The sequence below is a fragment of the Diceros bicornis genome, chromosome 11 (assembly GCF_020826845.1).
Source record: "Diceros bicornis minor isolate mBicDic1 chromosome 11, mDicBic1.mat.cur, whole genome shotgun sequence".
NCBI lineage: Eukaryota > Metazoa > Chordata > Mammalia > Perissodactyla > Rhinocerotidae > Diceros > Diceros bicornis.
In genome coordinates, this window is record NC_080750.1 from 48,105,916 (window position 1) to 48,124,171 (window position 18,256).

Here is an 18,256-nt window from a genome sequence, read left to right on the forward strand (position 1 = left end):
GGGAGGGAATCAGCACTTTCTCTGGCTTAGCCTCTTGCTTGTATGCACTACTGCAGTAAGTAATTAAAGGCTTGACTGTTCCTTTCACGTCGGTTTATTGTCTTAATGGGATGCTCCAATATTTGGCAGCTCAGCTCTCTTGAACTTAGCTGAGCTTCTGACGGTACACATTAAAAAGAGAGGCATTCTAGAGATAATGAAGGAACGTCATAATGATAAAAGAACCAATCCTGTATGAAAAAAATCACTATTCTAAATCTGTAAGCATAATCTCTGTAAAGCAAAAGATAACACAACTTAAAAGATAGTGGGTGCCACCTATATATCTTTTTTAATAGCTAATAGAATAAGCAGACAAAGCATCCGTAAGAATACAGTGCATTTAAAGAACATAATTAACCAACTTTACCTAACCTGCATAAGTGGAACATACTACAAATCAATTTTGAAAATGATTTGGCAGTAATAACTACAGCTCAATATATGCATATCTTATGACTTTGCTATTCCAGTCTTTAGAAAATACTCTGCAGATCGTGCATATTTTTTCACCTAAGACATGCACTGGAATGTTCATACATTAATAACAGCATGAATCTGGAAAGTACCTAATGCTCATCAAGAGTTGAATGGATACATCATTGTAATATATATTTACCCAGTCAGTTATTATCTGGCAAAGAAAATAAACTACAGCCACTTAAAAATTTGGATAACTTGCAAATATGATGTTGAGCGAAGGAAGCCACATACTGAAACATGTATTCTATCCGATTTCACTGATATAAAGATAAAAAGCCAGATGAGCTACTCTCTGCTGTAAGAAGTCCAGATAGCTGTTATCCTTTAGCAGGAGATGCTAAAGGGGGCACCATGTAGGCCTGTGTTGTACTAGAAATGTTCTTCTTGATCTGTGTACTGGTCGCAAATGAGGAAAAAGTTTTAGCTCTTGATGGGTACGTTTTTCTGTATACACGTTATATTTTAATAAAAATTTCAAAAATGGCAATATTGGAGTTTAGGATTTAAAAGAATTTAAAAATAAATAAATTACAAGTAATCACAGAAGAAAAGATATTGTATAGCCCTTATTATCTATGTGAGGTCATAGAATGGGCCTTAAATCTTTCAGTGCAAGTGGATTATGCACTGGATACAGACACAGCAAATCATATTTCTCTGCCATAGACAAGGAGCTCTTGACAATAAAAGCTGCTGTTATAATTGCTGCTGCTGCTGCATCCAGAAAATTAATGCAGTTGCTACTGCTTTGCCCAACCCTCTCCTCCCTACCAGCTTCAACTAGACATAGTTTACTCAATCCTTAGTCCTTCATGTCCCTGTGTTCTGATTCAAGGTGCCAGTGGATGACTCATAGCCCCACATTCTGTTTTCATGGGAATCTTGGACACTGAGTCCAGAGCTCCTATGTAGGGAGGTTTCTTTTGCTCTGTCTCATGGAGAGGGAACTTTTCCATAAATAGGAGCTGGGGGCAGAGGGAGTATTAAATGGTGAAATTTATATCTTAATGTATTTGTGCCAGATTATTGTATTTCAGATTGGCTATGCTGGGACCATATTTCTCAGAATTCCCCTCTGCATATAGTACTGGGTTAGAGTTCACTAAAAATGACTTTGAACCAATTTAGGAGGCGGAGGGAAGCAGCAACGATTATGCTTTATTGGTTAGAGGTAGTGAGAGACAGATTCTCAGAACACAAAGAAGCAATAACCGTGAAGAGCCAACAGCTTTCTATACGTTTGACCCTGGCTTCTGTAGCAATCAGCTGCTCCAGCTGGACGTTCCTAGCTTTCAGATTGACCAGCAAACGCAGGGAAAACTGTTCAGTTGCACCGTGGTGAAAGAATATTATATTATCAAAGCAAACTAATGCGATGGCATTCGGTGATGAAGAATTAGCTCAATTTTTTCTTATATAAATTGTTTTATATTTAATGATTAACAATATTTTTTAAAAGATTTTTAAGGGGTTTTTAGGGCAGTGAAAATACTCTACATGATGCTATAATGGTAGATACATGTCATTATACATTTGTTCAAGCCAATAAAACATAAACACCAAGAGTGAACCCTAATGTAAACTATGGACTTTAGGTGATAATAATGTGTCAGTGTAGGTTCATCATTGTAGTAAATGTACCACGTTGGTGGGGGACGCTGATAATGGGAAAGGCTATGCATGTGTCGGGGCAGGGAGTATACGGGAAATCTCTGTACCTTCCCCTCAATTTTGCTGTGAACCTAAAACTTCTCTAAAAAACAGTCTTAGAAAAGTAACTTTTGATAGTTTTAGAACTCAATCTTCCTTCTAAACCTAAGTAGTTTATAAAAAATAGGTTAGAAGTTGTATTATCATCTGTTAAATATAATGAGTTCTTAACTTTTTAACCATTAAAAAAACTTCAAACACTTGCTAAGCTTAAAATAGGGAATGAATCAATATGAGTTATAATTCAAATTTAGCAAAACAATTTCTTAATGAATCTCATTTTGAGAACTTTTAGAATAACATTTTTTCCTCTCTAATGATAGTGATCAATATTTAAAATATTTAAAAATTTACAATGTATAAAATATTAGATGAGTATGTTTATCTTCAGTGGTTATATCAATTACAAAATATATTATATTAAATCATTGTTTAAGCTTATTCTATAAATAAATATATCCCTTAACTTTTTGCAGTGTTCCTCTGTAATATCTTTATAACTTTTTGAAAATGTGGTCACGGAATATGACATTTACTGGAGGGCAATGGTTCTATTCCATTTTATGGCTACAGCTTATGTATCAGAAGGTGAATATGAGAATCATAAAGCATTTCTCATCCAAAAAAGAAGGTTAAATTTATGATCCAATGTAAATCCTCAATCAATTGGAAATACCAAGAAATACACTCCTTACATATAGGACATTATTTTTTAACCTAGATTGAAAAAAACAAGACTATAGTAAAAGATCAAAAGCATTTGATGAGGTTACATGTATTTTAAAACATAACTTCTGATTTTGGGAAACAATACATATGATCAATAACATTTCTATATTTTCTCAATCAGTTTATTAATCAATTTTCTTAATTATTTTTATTGTGCATGTTGGTATAACTAACCATTTTCAAGATTTCATATGATTGAAATATAATGCCACTTAGTTTTATTACCTCCTTAAATTCTACTTGAATGTGTAATATGTCAGGATAGTATTGAGCTATTTCTCCAAATATTATGAAATTGATTTAGATATTGTTTTGCAGATTCAAATAGATTTTGCTTTGATATAATAAACAATTACTGAGTGTCTAACAGAAACAATGTATTGTAAGGTGTTGTGAGCATTACAAACTTGGATAACACACTGCCCTTACCATATTTTCATCTTAATTCATCAGCAAAATATCTATAATTGCTATACAATGTGTTTTACATATGCTTTTTCTAAAAAAACACGTCTTTGGCTCTTTATGACTTAATGAATTATAATATACCTTGACTCATCACTGCCTCTGAATTCTTTATTTTCCTTTGATTTATAATCAAGTGTATATTCTTGAAAGGAGGGGAAGATTAACAAGTTTTTTCTTGGAAAAAAAACCAAACAGGTTTCATAAGGACAGTGCTTATATTAAAAAAAAATTGTATATTGTTTTCTAAATTAATAGAGTATTTAAAGAATACCCCACTTCTGAAACATTGGAAAGAAAACAAGATAAATTTGACAGCAAATATTTCCTAGATGACTTTGTGATGCAGGACAAATTATAGGGGATGGGGAGATTTAAAATCCAACAAGTTCTTGGGATTGAGGTACAAACAGCAAACAAAATACGGTCCTTGTGGCTTCAAAACCTTGCACACTCTCTGAAGTGCCAAAAGCACTGTTTATTTCTTCTCTTTTTGTCTTATTGCGCACTGTCCCCAGATGACGTTGTGTGTGGTATAAATTAGACAGACAGTTTATTGAATCTACTTTTAGTCCATCTTCTGTAACACACAAGGCATCACTTTCAAGGTGTCACTTCAGAGGAATAAAGACAGACTAGAGCAATATTTTAAGTCTGACTGGGTAAAATACGGTTTGGAAAACTGCAAGCACAATATTATTGGAATAGCTCAGCAAAATACACAGCACATTGGATGCAATTTCAACTGTGATTATTGAGTCAGTTTCTTATATTTACATAAAATCATGTGAAATAGATACATATCACTAATGAAAAAATTGGAGGTTCAGCATAAATTTAGTCTATTCAGTTTATGTTTTGCCCTCATTACCATCACTATCTCCATATCATGACACATTCAGATCTCTGAATTTTTGCTGCATCAAGGAGCCCGAAGACAGACAAATAATAGTGAGATTAGAATAATTTACTCATCTTGTGTATTTGATGAGTATTACAATTCAGACCATATATACTTTACATTTATAAGTAGATAGTTTTAGAATTACCCTTAGAAGGAATAGGACTGAGAAACATGCATATCCAGTCATAGCAGATGGCACTTCTATAGAGATAGAGATTGTAGGAAGAGTGAATAAACAACTTAAAATTCTTTTAAAAATACCGGTAGTTATACAGTGGTGACTCTAGTGTTTAAGACATCCAGACAAATAAAAGAGAAGTTGTTTTCAATAAATTGTACTGCATTTTGTGAATATGCACCTCCTTGTAGTTTAGCTTGGATTTTCTTTTAGAAAAACTGAGATAAATGTAAATAATACAAAATTGGGAGGAGTGAGGTCAGTATCATGGCAGTGTAAGACATCTCTCCTTTCTGTCCACCTTTATTAACAACTAATAAGGCACCCATCCATGAACAAAAGTGCCCATGTGGGAGTTGTGAGATCCAGCACCATATACCAAGGAGTCCAGGAGGAGTCTGGCACACATGCATCTGGTAATAGGCAGACAGACCTTGGTATGGGCTGCAAGACCAGCAGGAGCCATAGAACCTGTCCCAATCCCTCTTGGCCACGGTCAGGGAAACACAGAGAGTGTTAACTTGGGTAGAAACCCATTGACAAGAGAGACTTGGTAGAAGTCCAACTTTTCCAAGGGGAGATTACAGCACTTAGTTGGAGGAAAACAAAATTTCGATGCATTGGAGATGATAAGAGAAACTTTGCCAGTGGGCACCTTCTCCAAGGTGATATTGTGTGGGGCAGAACTAGCCAGTAGCAACCTCTCATGGTAGGGAAAGGGAGAGCAATGAGTGAGGGCTTGGCTTCTGCAGCAGTGTACTCCAGTAGTGCTAGAGAAAACTGTTTCTCTCCAGAAGCCCCTAGAGTACTGAGGTGGGACCTCCTGACTGGGAGGTCATGAGAGAGAAGAACAGAAAAGAGTCGGGTAAGAATATCAAAGGGCAAAAGGATGCATTTTCTGCTGACTCACTGAGAACTTCAGCAGGAAGTCTGCTCACAAGCCTCTGAGAGAAGCTAACAAGAGGATACCCCCACTGGGTCTGTGGGTACCCCCAACACCCCAAGTGCTAAACCTATACCTCCTTCCACTCTGCAGCTGGCTTCTTGTGTATGCTCCCAAGTCCCAGAGTGAAAGCAAGCTCCAATAAACAGAGTACTTTCAAAAAAAAAAAAAACATGACCAGGGTCTGTGGGCAGGGAGAACTACAAATTTGAGCTGTAGTACCACCTTCCGGAAAACAAAAAAGAAGTTTCCAGCAGCCAGCCTGGTGAGTTGTAAGAACCAAAGAAGACATAAAAACTTAGGAATTCTACCACAAGAGAGAACAAGAAGTGTGGAGCAGGTGTATCCATACAGGTTTGGATTAATCCCAAGATATTACAGGACTAATGAAGAGTATATCTCACCTGAAGGCAAATAGTAAAGATGTGAGGAGGTGTCTGCTAATTCAAACGCAAAAGCACCAACTCAAAATAAGGAATCTGAAAAAGCAAGGAAACATTTCATCACCAAAAGATAATAATAATCCTCCAATAACCCACCCCAAAGACATGAAATTTTGCAATCTAGCTGATAAAAAATTCAAAGTGACTGTTTTGAGGAAACTCAACAAACAACAAGAAAATGCAGAAAAACAATTCAACAATATCAGGAAAACAACACATTAAAATGAGAAATTTAACAGAGATAGAAATCATAAAAAAAATCAAACAGAAATTCTGGAGCTGGAGAATTCAATAAATGACATGAAAAAATGCAATGGAGTGAATCAACAGCAAAACAGACCAAACAGAAGATAGAATCAGTAAGCTCAAGGACAAAATAACCAATAGAGAGATTGAAACTGAAATAACCCAATCTGAGACAAACAAAGAAAAAAGAATGAAGAAAGCCTGTGTGATCTATGAGACTCCATCAAACATCCAAATATTAGAATAATTGGGATTCAGAAGGAGATGACAGGGAGAAGGGGGCAGAAAATTTATTTAAAGAAATAATAGTTGAGAACTTCCCAAACCTGGAGCGAGACTTGGACATCAAACTTCACGAAGTTAGTAGATCACCCTATTATCTCAATGCAAAAAGACCTTCTCCAAGACATTAAAATGAAATTGTCCAAAGTCAAAGACAAAGAGAGAATCCTAAAGACGCCAAAAAAAAAGGGAAAATGGTAACCTGCAGAGGAAGCTGCATTAGACTATCAGTGGCTATCTCAGCAGAAACTCTACAGTCCAGGAGGGAATGGAATGGCATATTCAAAGCATTGAAATAATAATAAAAAAAAATGCCAGCCAAGAATACTATATCTGACAAAGTTATCCTTCAGATACAAAGGAGAAATAAAGACTTTCCCAGAGAAACAAAAGCTGAGGGAGTTCAGCACAACTAGACCTACCTTGCAAGAAATGATAAAAGGGGTTCTTCAAGCTGAAAAGATGTAAATTAGTGACATGAAAACATATGAAAGTATAAAAGACACTGGTAAAGTTAAATATACAGTCTTATTTAGAAAACTCTAATCTATAGTAGGATGATGTGTTAATCATTTAACTATAGTATAAAGGTTAAAGGAAAAGAGTATTAAAAATATCTATATATCCAATATAAAAGGGCAAATTATGACAGCAAAAATATAAAAGGGGGAGTAGAAGCGTGGAGCTTTTGTATGTGATTGAAGAGAAGTTGCTACCAGCTTAAAGTAAACTATTTAATCTGTAAGATGTTTTATGTAAGCCTTCTGGTAACTATAAAGCAAAAAACTAGATGAAGAAAGGGGAAACAGAGCATACCACAATAGAAAATCACTAATTTACAAAGGTATATAGAAACTGAGGTAAAAGAAAAAATGAAACTACAAAACAGCCAGAAAGCAATTAATAAGATGGTATTAGTAAGTCCTTCTATATCAATAATTGCTCTAAAGGTAAATGGTTTGAATTCACCAATCAAAAGTCAAAGAGAGACTGGGTGGGTGAAAAAACAAGACCCGACTCTATGTTGCCTACAAGAGATTCACTTCAAGGCTGGCCCCGTGGCTTAGCGGTTAAGTGCGCGTGCTCAGCTGTTGGTGGCCCGGGGTTTGGATCCCGGGCACGCACCGACGCACCGCTTGTCTGGCCATGCTGAAGCCGCATTCCACATACAGCAACTAGCAGGATGTGCAGCTATGACGTACAGCTATCTACTGGGGCTTTGGGGGGAAAATAAATAAATAAATCTTTAAAAAAAAGAAAAAGAGATTCACCTCAGATTTAAGGCTTCACATAGGTTAAAAGTTAACAGATGAAAAAAGACATTCCGTGGAAGTGGAAACCAAAAGAAAATGGGGTTAGCTATACTTCCATCAGACAAAATAGACTTTAAGCCAAAAGCAATAACAAGAGACAAAGAAGGTCATTATATAATGATAAAGGCGTAGATTCATTAAGAAGATACAACAATCATAAATACATATGCACTCAACATCAGAGCACCTAAATATATTAAGCAAATACTAACATATCTGAAGGGAGAAATAGACAACAATATATTAATGGTAGAGGACTTCAGTACACCACTTTCAATAATGAATTGATATCCAGAAATTCAACAAGGAAATGTTGGACTTGAATCATTCATTAGACCAAATGAATCTAACAAATATTTATAGAACATTCATCAAACAGCAACGCATTCTTCTCAACTACAAAGGGAACATTCTCCAGAATAGATCATATGAAAAGCCACAAAACAAGTTTTAGCAAATTTTATGAAGAATGAAATCATACAAAATGTCTTTTCCAACCATAATGACATGAAACTAGAAATCAACAAAAGGAAAGCTGGAAAATTTAAAAGCATGGGGAAACTAAATGACACACTCCTGAATAACCAAAGGAGAATCAAAAAATATCTCAAAAGAAATGAAAATGGAAACATAACACACCAAAACCTACGGGATGCTGCAAAAACAGTTCTGAGAGGGAAGTTTTTAGCAATAAATGCATATATCAAGAAAATAGAAAGAGATCAAACAAATAATGTAAATTTATACCATGGTGAACTACAAAAAGAAGAACATACTAAGCCCAATATTAACAGAAGAAAGGAAATAATAAAGATCAGAGTGGAAATAAATGAAATAAAGAAGAGGAAAATACCAGCAAAGCTAAGAGCAGATTTTTTGAAAAGATAAACAAAATTAACAAATCTTTACCTAGACTAATTAAGAAAAAAGAGGGTGAGACACAAATAAATAAAATCAGAAATAGAAGAGGAGACATTACTGATACTACAGAAATACACAGGCTCATAAGAGACTATTACAAACAATTACATGCCAATAAATTGAATAATCTAGAAGAAATAGATAAAATCTGAGCAACATACAACCTACCAAGACTGAATCAGGAAGAAATAGAAAATCTGAACAGACCAATAATGAGTAAAGAGATTGAATCAGTACTTAGAAACCTCCTACACAGAAAAGCCCAGGACCAGATGGTTTCACTGGTGAATTCTACTAAACACTTAAAGAAGAATGCCAATTCTTCTCAAACATTTCAAAATTATTTAAGAGGAGGGAACACTTCCAAACTCATTTTACAAGGTCAGCATTTCCCTGATACCAAAGCCAGATAAGGACACTACAAGAAAAGAAAAACTATAGACTAATATCCCTGATGAATATATATTCAAAAATTCTCAACAACATATTAGCAAACTGAATTCAACAACGTATTAAAAGGATGATACACCATGACCAAATGTGATTTATCCCTGGAATGCAAAGATGGTTCAACATATACAAATCAATAAATGTGAAATATCACCTTGATAGAATGAAAGATAAAAATCATATGATCATTTCAATACATGCTGAAAAGGCATTTGACAAAATATAACATACTTTCATAATAAAAACTCTCAAGAAATTGGGTATAGAAGGAACATACCTCAACATAATAAAGGCTGTCTATGACAAATGCACAGCTAAGGTCATACCCAACAGTAAAAGATTGAAAGCTTTTCCTCTAAGATCAGGAACAAAACAAGGGTGCCCACTCTCACCACTCTCATTCAAAATAATATTGTAAGTCCTAGCATGATCAATTAGGCAAGACAAAAAAAATAAAAGGCATTCAAATTGGAAAGGAAGAAGCAAAATTGTCATTATTTGCAGATGATATGATCTCATATATAGAAAATCCTAAAGACTCATCTAAAGGATGATTGGAACTGTTGGAACAATTCTACAAATTCAGTAACATTACAGGATATAAAATCAACAGACAGAAATCCATTGTATTTCTATACACTAACAATGAAATATCTGAAAAAATACATAAACTATCCCATTCATGATAGAATCAAAAACAATAAAATACCTAGGAATAAATTTAACCAAAGAAGTGAAAGATCTGTACAATGAAAACTACAAGATTTTAATTAAAGAAATTGAAGAAAACAAACAAATAGAAAGATATCTCATGATCGTGTACTGGAAGATTTAATATTGTTAAAATATTCCCACTTCCCAAACCCATCCATAGATTCAATTCAGTCTCTATCAAAATTCTAATGGCATTTTTCACAAAAATAGAAAAAACTATCCTAAAATTTGGATGGAACCACAAAAGACCCTGAATAGCCAAAGTCATCCTGAGAAAGAACAAAGCTGGAGGCATCACACTTCCTCATTTCAAGCAATACTACAAAGCTATAGTAATCAAAACAGTATGGTACTGGTATAAAACTAGACACATAGACCAATGAAACAGAATAGATAGCCCAGAAATAAACTCCTGCATACATGGTCAACTAATATTTGATAAGGGATCCAAAAATATTCAAGGGGGGAGAGGATGGTCTCTTCAACAAATGGTGTTGGAAAAAGTTGATATGCATGTGCAGAAAAATGAAATTCGACCTCTATTTTACACCACTCATAAAATTAAACATAAATTTCCAAAAACAAAAAAATAAGGAAAAAGTCCTTGACATTGGTCTTAGCAATAATTTTTTTTTTTTTTTTTGGATATGACATCAAAAGCACAAACAACAAAGCCAAAATTCAACAAGTGGGACTACATCAGACTAAAAGCTACTGCACAGCAAAAAAATCAACAAAGTGAAAAGGAATATATGGAATGGGAGAAAATATTTGCAAATCACATACCTGATAAAAGATTAATATCTATAATATATAAGTAACTCAAACAACTCAAAAACACAAGAAATAAATTAAAAAATGGGCAGAAAAATCAAATAGACATTTTTCTTAAGGCATACAAATGGACAACAGGTACGTGAAAAGATGTTCAACATCACTAATTATCAAGAAAATTCATATCGAAACCACAATGCAGGGGCCGGCCCCATGGCATAGTGGTTAAGTGCGTGCGGTCCACTGCTGGAGGTCCCAGGTGCGGATTCCGGGCGCACACCGACTCACTGCTTGTCAGGCGTCCCACGTAAAGAGAGGAAGATGGGCATGGATGTTAGCTCAGGGCCAGACTTCCTCAGCAAAAAGAGGAGGATTGGCATGGATGTTAGCTCAGGGCTGATCTTCCTCACAAAAAAAAACAAAAAAAAACCCACAATGCAGTATCACTTCACATCTGTTTAAAAGGCTATCATAAAGCAGACAAGAGATAACAAGTGTTGGCAAGGGTGTGGAAAAAAGGGAACATTTGTGCACTGTTGGTAAGAATGTAAATTTGTTCATCCACTATGGAAAACAGTCTGGTGGTTCCTCAAATAATTAAAAATAGAACTACCATATGATTCAACAATTCCACTTCTGGGTACATATCCAAAGGAACTAAAAACAGGATATTGGAAAGATGTCTACACTCCCCTATTTACTGCAGCATTATTCACAGTAGCCAAGATATGGAAACAACCTTTATGTCTGTCGGTGGATAAATGGATAAAGAAGGTGTGGTATACATATACAATAGAACATTATCCAGCAATGAGAAAGAAGGAAATCCTGCTATTTGAGACAACATGGATGAAACTTGAGGGCATTATTCTAAGTGAGAAAAGTCAGACAGAGAAAGACATATACTGTATGATATCACTTATATTTGGAATCTAAAAAACCTGAACTCTTAAAAACAGAGAGTAGAATGGTGGTTACCAGGGGCTGGGCATGGGAAAAGATTGGAAAGATGCTATTTAAGGGTACAAAAACTTGCAACTAGTAGATAAATAAGTTCTGGAGATCTAATACACAGTATGGTGATTAAAGTCAACAATACTGTATTATAAATTTTGAAGTAGCTAATAGACTGTATCTTAATTGTTCTCACCACAAAAATGAAATGATAAGTATGTGACATGATAGAGGTGTTAGCTAATGCTATGGTGGTAATCATATTTTAATATATGTGTATCAAATCAATACATTGTACACCTTAAACTTACATAAAGATATGTCAATTATATCTCAATAAAAAAAGAAATAAGGATACATATAGATTTTTGAGATGGAAGAAGGTAGCACACAGGATTCTAAATTTGAAATTGCTTTGCCTAAGTACCAAAGTCATAGGAAAAATATGTTCAGTGAGTAATATTATCAATAAATTAATTGGGTATTTTTAAAAATTTTAATATAACTTCTGAAAATGTCTAGTAAGGTGTATGAAAACTATTGTCTAATCTAAGGCAATGCAGAGACCCGGCCTAGAGCAGAACTTGCCTGCTGACTCCAGGTTTCGTTTCCTTAGGTCAACTAGATGGAAGGAAATAATCTGATTGGAGAGAAGACTGAGATAAACTAGAAATTTTCAAAATTGGTACCAGCTTTTTCCTTTTTTTTCTTCTTTTCTTCACCTCTGAATTACTAAAGGAAAAAGGGGTCCAAAGGGAAGGATGATGGATGATGATGGATGATGGATAATGATGGATGATGGAAGAGGGTGTCCAACCACTTAGAACTATGTGTGTGGTTGTACAGGTGATATGAGCTAAACTTACCAGTTCAGCTGACCTTAAATCATATCACAAACAAAACCTGTCTTTGTGTGGATGAAGATAGGGTAGGAGGCTGTGATTGTTCTTCAGAGAAAGATAAGTACTACAATACTGAATTGGGTTCACTTCCTGGGGTCCGCAATTTCCCACACTGTGCCATTGACAAGGAGGCTGAAAAGGTGGTTACCGTCAGACCCCATGTGGCCCTGCTGTCTTTATGAGACTTGAGGCCTGTGTGGCAATTGTGATTCCCAGGTGTCTCTCATCTGCTACAGGCTTGGTCAGGCCCCGAAGGCTTCTGAGACCACAGGAGCTCTGGCTTCAGGGGACGTGGCAACTCTGTTTTGGAGCAGTGGGATGGAACGTGGCAGCCTTGTGAGTCCCCCAGAAGTCCTCAACTTTGGCCTAGTCTGTTCCTACCAGGTCCAGACACAGCGACCAATCCCAGGGAACCTGGCTTCCCAGATGCAGTGGTTTCATATGTGCAGTTCACTCGCAGGGAACCTGCCCTCAGGCATCTGGCCCTCGTGGCCTGTTGGATAGGCCACCCTTCTGGGGCCGGTGGTTCCTGCACTGCACTCCTGATGCAGAGCAGGGAAGGTCATTGGAGCCAAACTCCTTAAGGTCCTGTGCCAGGAGGATACACAGAGCCTCTGTGGGAGTCAGGTCTCCCAGGTGTCTCTTGTCAGAGGACTCCCTGGCCTGGCAGGGATGGCAATGCCAAGGAGTTCTAGGGAGATCTGCCTTCAAGGTAAAGGCGTTCTATCTTCATTTTTCCCTGTTCCCAACCTATTACCACAAGTATAGGTCTAAATCAGTGATTCCTCCATGAATGTTAGAAAGGTGGATTTTTCAGTGACTCACCATCTTTTCAAATTTCAAAAACAACAGCCTGTGGATTTGATAAATTCAGTTTGGAGCTCTTTTGTCTAAATCCTTAATTTCTGATTTCTCATCCACCATGAACCAAAGTGAGAACAGTATCAGTAAATTTCTCACTTGTGTCTACATGTAACTCAGTCACTATAATTTCTGGATTTTTGCATCACTGATCCTTTTCCTGTATAGTCTAATATATAGTATTCGTAACTTCTTCTTGTTATAAAAATCTTAAAACGGTAATCAACATTTTTCTGTGGACATTTCTTTTAATTCATCAATCTAATTAGAGCATATTTTTTTTCCTAAATGTGATGTCATTATAATTTGGTATCATTTAAAAGTAGAATTCCTATTCTCCTATTTTCTGCAACATATCTGAGCCAAGAAGGAAAAAACATTCTCTCTTTTCATCCTGGCACATTTCTGAGCATTTATTCCTAGTCTCAATCAACAACTCTTCCTTGAATGTTTCATGCCGTTATATTGGATTCCATATTACTAACATACATATCAACCATATTTCTTAAGAAATTTTGCATTTAGTTTGGTCTATTTGAAACCACTATTGCCAAAGTGAATTTCTGCATCAGACTTCAGTTTATGCTGTATATCCCGTTTTCTCTTCTATGAGTTCTCTGTATATTTTTCATGATGAGCTACTATCAGGAATGCTGATTCTCAAGTTCATATACCATTGGTGCCCCATTCAGACACATGGGAATTTAACGGATGTTCACCATGGCTTCTAGTAGGTAAGAGAGTCAGAAGGATAGGTCGTGAATGGTGAGTTAGGGCTGGTTTTTCTAACCAACCACAACACAGCTGTACAGCACTCTCCTGTTAGTGTGGTGCCTCTGGGGGACACTTTCTATCCATCCTGGAGTTCCCAAGTTGGAGACAAAGGACAGGAGCCAAGGACACACTCCAGTGTCTAAACTCTATTGCTCTCCTCTTGCAGTTCTCTTCAGAGGACTACTTGTCATCTTCCTAAAAGATAAATACATATAATACACCTACCTGACAGCCCTCTTTTTGATCTATGGTTGTACTTCAAAATCTGGCAAGGATTTTAATTCCTCCATCAAGAGTCCATTTCAAAAATCAACCATTAAATAAGTAGCTAGGGACCCCAAATTCTGTAGAAGGACCAGATCTAGGGTCTGCAGTTTCTGGCAACACAGGTAGAAGTTACGGTGACATTTTTCTTACAGCCTTTTGCTTTTCTATAGAAATATCACTTTATAAGTTTCTTGGAATTTATCTCATAATTTAAAGTCACATTATTTTGTTATTTTCTTCCCACTGCTTCAGCCCCTTTTCGCCTTCCTGGAAAAGTCTGCTTAGGTACCAAGAATGTAATAGGCCCCTTAATAATATTAATTGAATCAAGAAATAAACATTCCATGCCTCTAACGGGCAATTACAGCCTAGTTCTTCCATTCTAAGATTAGATTTTATAAACCAAGTCCATTACTTCTTCTGAATATCATTTGTTCAAAATGTTCTTAATGATGTTACTACAGGTATATGGTCTAGCAATTATATTTGGATTTACTGCTGCCTAAGACTTTTTACAGTAACAGATATCACATGTAGCATATTAACTTGATATGTTTGATTTTTTCAAGTTCTTATGATTTTGAGACAATGAAACACAAACACATTGTGTTTCATTGGAAATACAATATTTCTATTTATTCTCCGGTTTTTAGATCAGTCATTAACATCACAATCTTAACATGTGCACTTGATAAACTGGATTAGTTTTTCTGTAATGGCCCAAATGGTAATCTTAGCCCTCAATACTACTGATCATGGGAATTGATTCACTCATATACTAAATCTTAAATTATTAAAGACATCTAAAGGTAATTTTGAATGAAGTAGATGCAGTGAGGAGAAAAATAATCATTACACAGAATAGAATTTCAGCAACTCTTTTGAAAGAGGTATGCATAACATACTTGAAGTTGATAGAGCAAGTCAGAAAGCAAAATTTATAATGCCTTAAGTGTTCGAAGTGATAAAATATGCAGAAGATATCTTGTAAAAAGATAAGATACTCTTAGGAAAATGAAAATGATTGTTGAAATTGCATGTTGAGCGTTACAAGCTTTGAAGAAATATATTTGAAGTTTATTTTTTCTTATCACAGGAAATGCATACATGGGGGAAAAAAGAAAACAAATGAACTTGTGGATAAACTTAGGACCAATTGTAGAATGGCTAAGCGGAGCAAGAGCAGAAACTGGAGAGTCCAAGGCTGAGAATAAGGACTTAGCCAAGGAGTTAAACAAGGTATCCAAGCGGCATGACAATCTCTGGTGAGAGTTCAAGGAAATGATAATCAATATAGCTCTAGAAACCAGCACAAAGTTATCACAGTCTGAGTTGTTACAGGATGGCAATGTAATTTTCTTAATATCTTTTCACACAATCATTGGACCCTGAGACTTGAGTGGGCTTTTCTGGCACCCACGTTTTACTTGTGTCTCTGTAGTTGGCTTCTGGAGAGAATGCATGTTATGTGACCCAGATAAAGGTAGACTTAGAAGCCAGCACCTAACTTCTCTGGACCTTGACAATATATATGTTTTTCGCATTCCTTTTACTCTGAATCCTTTGCTATATAAAATATTGGCTGTGAATATAACTAGAGTTATACCCATGTGGGTCCTTCTACAGATTCACTCAATTTGAGCATGGTTGCAGGATCTCTGAAACAGACTTCAATATATGAAAAATAATGTGATCCTAGAGTTCCTTGAATGTAATTTTTTTTAATCCTTAGTTGAATCCTCCCTGAAAAGTTGATCTTGAAATAAAATAAAAAATATTCAGGATTCTCTTTGGGGAAGACTTCAAATCATATAAACCCTACAAATGAAAAACCAGGTAAAATTTACTGCTTAGATAAGAAACGATAAGTCTTACTGCAATGTGAAGCATAAGCAAGGAGAGGAATGACACAATGTTGGTCTATTCAAAATTAAAATTTTAATATCTATACCCATGATGGTTTCAAAATACCAAATATAGTGAAATTGAATGGTACCATGGATAATTCAAAACAACTCTTAATGAAAAAGAAAAAGAAATATATAACCACTTCCAATCAAAATCTATATTAGTCAGAGTTCAACCAGAGAAGAAGAACCAGTAAGAGATATATTTGAAGAGATCTATTGAAGTAACAAGGCTTACGTGATTATGGAGCTATCCAAAATCCATAGGGCAGACCATCAGGAAGGGCAGACTGGAACTCTTAGGCATATTTTTTTCCTATTCAGGAAAATCTTAGCTCTGCCTTTAAGCTTTTCAACTGATTGAATCAGACACACTCATATTATTTGGGTTAATGTTCTTTACTTAAAATCAACTAATCATGTATTTTAATCACATGTACAAAATACCTTCAGAGCAACACATAGATTAGGGTTTGATTGAATCACGGGAGACAGTAGCTTAGTCAAGTTGACATATCAAAAGACAATCACATATATTTAAAAAGAGGATATATTCATTTTAGGGTTCTATTAAATATGATGTGAACTGCCAATATTTTACTTACATATTTTTCACTTGTATCTACTTATTTTGGAGATGGTGTTACATTTACAAACTTAGATTGGCTTTAAAATACCCTTTGAAACTTTAAGGAAATATTTCAAGTGATATTACTATAAAAAGGCCCTATTTTTGTTAACCTGATAGGCAATGATATTTTTCACACATAAAGAAGAATCTTCTCTTGGGAAAGGTAGAGAACAAAGACGAAGTAAAATAATGGCAAGATTAAGTAAATATTGCAGCCAAAACCACAACTCTAATAACATACCATTGCCTTTTTACTCCCTAAACAATGACAGGGTATTTTTTTATGTTTCAGTCTTGCAACATGCTGCTTAGTAAGTCAATACAGATCTTTAAGATTAAAGTAACAGAAGAAATATATGGGATGAATTTTGACATCAATCTAAAAGACATTTATTTTACACAATTCTATGATTTAGAAAATAAAGAAAATCATTATTTTTTTTCCAATAGACTCTTTGAGGCTTTGAGAGAGAATATTGGTATTGTGTTGTCAACAATGAATTAGGAATATGGTACTTTAGACAGGTATTAAGTTAGTTGCAGGAAAAAAAAGCAAATAACGCACTTTTGAAAAAGCTCAAAGTGTTTGCAGTTTGCATCTCTTAAAATCTTTAAAATAACATTTCATTTTTCACTATAGGATTTTCAAAAAGCAAACACAAACCTAGATGTCATAAACAAAAGTAAAATATTTAGCTCAAAATAGAGCTAAGCACAAAGTAATGCACGTGTGTATACGTACATATTTGTTTCATATATACATATGCACATATATATGGATAAGTATACATGTACATTTTATATGTGTATATACACAAAATCATATTATTAAGGAAGATTCTATTCAATATGAGAATGGAACAACTTTCTTGAAAGACATTATTTCTACATTTCAAATTCAAATGTGTATTGGAATTTCATGGGGTTATAGAAAAAAAGTCAGCCAATTAACTAATCAATCACTATGATAGAAAAAAAAAACCTGAAATACCTTTATTATGAAAAACAATAGAGAAAGAATAAATATCGAGGTAGAGAATCGTAGAAATATAAATGGAGAGTTTCAAACAAAATATCAAAATATTCAAGATTAATTATAATTTGATTTGCTTAAAATATGTTAATAACACATGATACAACAATTTTATTTCAGAGAAATAATAATATAATGATTAAAAAAGGCCAAAACGGGTTCCCCAAAAACAAATCCTGAACTTGAATAAAAACAAATGCTATCCCAACTTTATACCCACTTTATATCAAATTTATATAAATACATAGAAAAAGAATAATTCATGTAATTTTGAAAAACATATTTTGATTGTACACCTTCAATGGAACATATTCTAAGGGGAATGAAAACTGC